The sequence below is a fragment of the Procambarus clarkii genome, unplaced genomic scaffold, assembly GCF_040958095.1.
Source record: "Procambarus clarkii isolate CNS0578487 unplaced genomic scaffold, FALCON_Pclarkii_2.0 HiC_scaffold_103, whole genome shotgun sequence".
NCBI classification, from domain to species: domain Eukaryota; kingdom Metazoa; phylum Arthropoda; class Malacostraca; order Decapoda; family Cambaridae; genus Procambarus; species Procambarus clarkii.
The window spans coordinates 606,818-613,153 of NW_027189136.1; the positions used below are offsets into that span (position 1 = coordinate 606,818).

General features: G+C 47.9%; 1 non-coding gene across 1 annotated transcript; it reads left to right on the plus strand.

The window, feature by feature from the left end:
• The first annotated feature begins 3,410 nt into the window (after positions 1-3,410).
• On the plus strand, positions 3,411-3,529 carry LOC123752060 (5S ribosomal RNA). The gene has a single exon (XR_006772161.1). It is a non-coding gene; the product is annotated as a 5S ribosomal RNA (ribosomal RNA).
• The last annotated feature ends 2,807 nt before the right edge of the window (positions 3,530-6,336 follow it).

Consider the following 6,336-nt stretch of genomic DNA (forward strand, 5'->3'; position numbering starts at 1 on the left):
ACCGGCTGGTCCCTGCTGCTGGGGGTGCTGGTCTGCGAGCACACGGGCTGTGGTGGCGTCCTGGACATGTGTGGTGGCGTCCTGGACATGTGTGGTGGCGTCCTGGACATGTGTGGTGGCGTCCTGGACATGTGTGGTGGCTGGCGTCGGCTTCACTACTCCAGCAGCACGCTACTCAGTGTTCCACACACTCATGTGGGATCTTACGTCACTCATTATCTCCACCTGTTTGTGGAATATATTTAGTCATTTTCACCAGCAGGTTATGACAGCGTATATGTGACTATTTTCGTTGTGTTACCATACCAGCGCCGCTTGTGTGGTTGTGGTGTGTTTTTGGTCGTCACGGGGCGCGGGGAACCAGCAACCATGAGAACATAAAAGACGCTACCTATGGCTACCATGATGTAGTGAACAAAATATTAAGAATGTTGTATAAAGAAGTTCACATTTGTTCTGTTGGAATTATAAAGAACATAACAAATCTGAAACATAGTGACCAGAAACCTAATGTGACCTTAGTAAGCATTCGTAGGCCTAACATCTATGGTCTTAGGCCTAATTTCAGGATGTGTATATTCTTTACCAGACTTGGAAAAATTTTGGTTTAGGTTCTTGTCTTGTGCGTCAGTTCCTCTACAAAATTATCAATACAGACTATATGTACATTTTGTGGGAGGAAAAGAATATATGTTGTTGTTGTACATTCCGTCCACAGTACCACCGTAGCTGTGGGTACTGTAATTGCTGGATGACAGGTTGTCATTCGTGGCTGACAGGTCGTCATTTGTGGATGAGATGTTGGCATTTGAAGATCATTTATACTTTTTTAGCGAGTTATCTTTTTTAACACATAAAAATGAAGGCAACTGCAGAAATTCTATTGGCCCATACGAGGCAGTTTCTATTTATATCCACCGAATCTCATTCATATATATATCTAGCCTACGCTTGAAACAATCAAGGGATCCTATTTCTATTGTGTTACGTGGTATATGGTTCCACAAATCAACAACCCTGTTACTGAACCAATATTTACGCAAATCTTTCCTAAATCTAAACTCATCCAATTTGTACCCATTGTTTCGTAGATATAAATACTTCTTGTGTTTGTCCTGTGTTGATAATTTTAATTCCCTATTAATATCCTCTTTGTTATATGTCCATTCATCCACTGGTACACTCTATCATGTCACCCCTAATTCTTAGCCTTTCTAGAGCATGTAATTTAACCTTTGTCAATCTTGCTTCATATGACAGGTTTCAAATTTGGGGGATTAACTTTGTCATCCTGTGCGGGACGTATTCTAGTGAATTTATAACCATTCTATAGTACGGCGACCAAAACTGAACTGCATAATCTAAATGGGGCCTAACCAGAGAAAGATATAGCTGAAGAACCCCACCAGGTGTCTTGTTACTAACGCTTCGATTGATAAATTACAATCTGACACATATATGTGACACAAATATTCCATTAAATATTATTGTGGGCACCATTAGTTAGGAAATAAAGTTAGCTAGATGAGGAAGTTGTGGAACCCACCCCAATCCACTATTTTACAGAATATATAATGGTATAATAGGAGGTGAGTAGTAGTTTGGGTGTCATTGATTATACAACCTTCAGGTTGAAAAGTTGGGGTCCAGGAGATGAAGCACGATCCCGCAGGCACAAATTGGTGGGTAAATATAGCCGTCTACAAATAGGTCAGTAAACGCACACACGCCCGAAGGGAGCCCAGAGGTAATTACCGCCCCGTACATGTAAGTGTCAGGCCGTGTACACCAGTGTTCCCTCACACGTCCGTGTACACCAGTGTTCCCTCACACGACCGTGTACACCAGTGTCCCCTCACACGTCCGTGTACACCAGTGTTCCCTCACACGGCCGTGTACACCAGTGTCCCCTCACACGGCCGTGTACACCAGTGTCCCCTCACACGGCCGTGTACACCAGTGTTCCCTCACACGACCGTGTACACCAGTGTTCCCTCACACGGCCGTGTACACCAGTGTTCCCTCACACGACCGTGTACACCAGTGTTCCCTCACACGGCCGTGTACACCAGTGTTCCCTCTCACGGCCGTGTACACCAGTGTTCCCTCACACGACCGTGTACACCAGTGTCCCCTCACACGACCGTGTACACCAGTGTCCCCTCACACGGCCGTGTACACCAGTGTCCCCTCACACGGCCGTGTACACCAGTGTTCCCTCACACGGCCGTGTACACCAGTGTTCCCTCACACGTCCGTGTACACCAGTGTTCCCTCACACGGCCGTGTACACCAGTGTTCCCTCACACGTCCGTGTACACCAGTGTTCCCTCACACGGCCGTGTACACCAGTGTTCCCTCACACGACCGTGTACACCAGTGTCCCCTCACACGTCCGTGTACACCAGTGTTCCCTCACACGGCCGTGTACACCAGTGTTCCCTCACACGGCCGTGTACACCAGTGTCCCCTCACACGGCCGTGTACACCAGTGTTCCCTCACACGGCCGTGTACACCAGTGTTCCCTCACACGGCCGTGTACACCAGTGTTCCCTCACACGGCCGTGTACACCAGTTTCCCCTCACACGTCCGTGTACACCAGTGTTCTCTCACACGGCCGTGTACACCAGTGTTCCCTCACACGGCCGTGTACACCAGTGTTCCCTCACACGGCCGTGTACACCAGTGTCCCCTCACACGTCCGTGTACACCAGTGTCCCCTCACACGGCCGTGTACACAAGTGTCCCCTCACACGGCCGTGTACACCAGTGTCCCCTCACACGGCCGTGTACACCAGTGTCCCCTCACACGGCCGTGTACACCAGTGTCCCCTCACACGGCCGTGTACACCAGTGTTCCCTCACACGGCCGTGTACACCAGGGCCAGCGTGGCTCTGAATGACACTGCGGCACTGCCAGCATTAATGATTATAACAACAGTGATACACAACCCTTCACAACACTATAACAACAGTGATACACAACCCTTCACAACACTATAGCAACAGTGATACACAACCCTTCACAACACTATAACAACAGTGATACACAACCCTTCACAACACTATAGCAACAGTGATACACAACCCTTCACAACACTATAATAACAGTGATACACAACCCTTCACAACACTATAATAACAGTGATACACAACCCTTCACAACACTATAGCAACAGTGATATACAACCCTTCACAACACTATAGCAACAGTGATACACAACCCTTCACAACACTATAATAACAGTGATACACAACCCTTCACAACACTAGAGCAACAGTGATACACAACCCTTCACAACACTATAACAACAGTGATACACAACCCTTCACAACACTATAGTAATAGACGAATGTATTCTAGGAAGGTAAAGCCGCCATACATCATAAGTCTTCAGTCGTGGTATGGCCGTTGGCAATACCACGTTGAGAACACCGCTTCTCGTCCGATCAGCGAAGTTAAGCAACGTTGGGTTTGGTTAGTACTTGGATGGGTGACCGCCTGGGTACACCAAATGCTGTTGGCATTAATGTTTAGGAGGCCTGGTCGACGACCGGGCCGCGGGGACGCTAAGCCCCGGAAGCACCTCAAGGTAACCTCAAGGTGGCCAGAATAATTAGGACAACTTAGAGCCACTAGCAGGACACAGAGACATGGAGACCAAAACTGACTGAAGCAGCAACGAAAACTTTCTCCGCCAACATGTCAGGGCAGGTTACATGTAAATCCTCCTCCCTCTCATTCATGGGCCTACCCAATCTTCCTCCCTCTCATCCATGTGCCTACCCAATCTTCCTCCCTCTCATCCAAGTGCCTACCCAATCCTCCTCCCTCTCATCCATGTGCCTACCCAATCTTCCTTCCTCTCATCCGTGTGCCTACCCAATCCTCCTCCCTCTCATCCAAGTGCATACCCAATCTTCCTCCCTCTCATCCATGTGCCTACCCAATCTTCCTCCCTCTCATCCATGTGTCTACCCAATCTTCCTCCCTCTCATCCATGTGTCTACCCAATCTTCCTCTCATCCATGTGCCTACCCAATCTTCCTTCCTCTCATCCGTGTGCCTACCCAATCCTCCTCTCTTTCATCCATGTGCCTACCCAATCCTCCTCCCTCTCATCCATGTGCCTACCCAATCCTCCTCCCTCTCATCCATGTGCCTACCCAATCCTTCTCCATCTCATCCATAATGAGAAAATCAGAATGAAGGTAACTGCAGAAGGCCTAATGGCCCATATGAGGCAGCTCGAAGGCACCCAGTCTCATTTATATATGTCTATATAGTCTATATAGACATATATATTCATATATAGTCTATATAACCTAACTGCTATTTTCCTGTGGATTCCTTTTGGGATATTTAACCTTTCTAATTTGGTTGCCTGAAGATACCATGTTGCAGAGGGCGAACCTTCAGCTATTCTCTGGTGTAGGTAGGCTTTGTTGAGGTGTGAGAGTTTTTTGGTGATGATGTTTTTTATGTTCTCTAGGCTGGTGTTACGGACCCGAGTCCAGCGTCGGAGCACGGAGCAGTGACGACAACGCCATCTGTGAGTCCGCTCCCGAAACCCACTCCAAATGGACGACGCCATCTAGTGGTGACAGGATAGGCCAGCAATAAGTGTTGGATTCCTGTCCTAGTCAGCTCGTGACATAGCCGCTGCTGACCTCTGGTGAGGTGGCGCTTGGACGGTGAACGCCACAAATGGAGTGAAGAGGTGGACGTTTCTGTCTAAGCTAGTAAGTGATGTTTCCTAGTGGCCCCAGGTAGTATCCCCAGTACTGATGACGTGTCTGGTTTCAGAGTCGACCTGGGACTGTTGATGGATCAGTCTACCCAAGGCAGCCAAGGTCTCTTCACCAGTCTGCTTTGAAGAAGCTGTGAGTCACCCCCCGGATGAACTCTGTTGAGAGTATAATAGCCTGCCTGAGGAGTGGCAGTGTTGGGAATCGCCTTATCCGGGGTTGGCTGGTGGAGGAGACCACCCACTGGAGTGCTGTATGAGGAGAGTGACCAGCGAGTCACACGAGGTTCCTGGCTAGGGCTCGCAACCCTAAGTATTGGTCGTGGAGCAGTACCGATCAGCTCCGCCTATACAGCGGAGCTGATCGGTACCTGCCAGCTACAGGCTGGATTGTGGTTGAAGGCTTCCACGACGAAGCACCCAATGGGACTGTAATTTGGCTGGCCTGTGGCCAGGGTAGATTCGGAGTAGTCGGCGTGGATTCATCGTGGGCCACGGAAGAAGGAACCAGGGCTACCCAGAGTGAGCGTCGTTGAGCATCCAATGTCTTTGGAGGAAGACGCAACTGTATATATTTTTGTGTAGTAATAATCCCCGCGTGCGACTGTTATTTATTTATATATGGTGGTGGAAAATATATCAGAAAACTGGAATACTTGTATCCCTCCCCCTTTAATTTAACTTGCATTACGGAACACACCCCTTGAAAGCCTCTACTAACTTGGGGCCGGATTCCCAAACTCTACTACCATCAGAGAAGAACCCGGTTGCGTCCCAGTAGGGCCGTAACAGCTGGGTTGAATTGTTTTATGTATCACTGGATGACGAATTGCCAATTTAGCAATTTCATCAGCTTTCTCATTTAATGGGATTCCAACATGGGATGGGATCCAGTTTAAGGTTATGTTGAGTCCTTTGCCTTTAGCGACTGCTCCAAGACACAAAATGGATGTAATTATTTCCCAGTTATCCTTCCACTGTTTTTGTCCTAGTATTTGAAGTGCAGCTTTTGAGTCTGTGTGTATGATTGCATTTTGAGTGTTTTGTGCAATCACATATGCGAATGCCTGTTGTATGGCAAACAGCTCAGTTTGGGTTGATGATACTAGTCCTCCCAGTCTCCAATATGCCTGTACGCTCGTCGTGCAAAGAGCAGCGCCAGCACTCTCATTTTCTGTGTCAACCGATCCGTCTGTGAAGATGTGGGTGGCTCCAGCTACTGCAATGCTATACATTTGCTTTTCTATTATGCACCTTAGGATTGTTGGATCATAGGCAGCCTTTTTCATTGGGAGACTTTCTATTACTTTTTTGAAAGTAGGCTCTTCCCACGGTGCGGAAGGAGTGTAATTTGGGTGTGGTTGATCACCCTCTCGATCAAGAATCATGCTTTTTAAATGTAATCTGTTTATGACTTTTCCTGCTCTTGCAGCCCAAGAGTTTCCATTGTTTTGGCCTAGTCCAACCACCAAGGCCTCCTGTACTGGGATTGGATCAGAAGAAATAATTATCTTACTGATAATTGTAGCTGTCCTATGTGATATTCTTTCTTGTAGAGAGGGCAAACCCGTCTCCAGTCTAAGAGT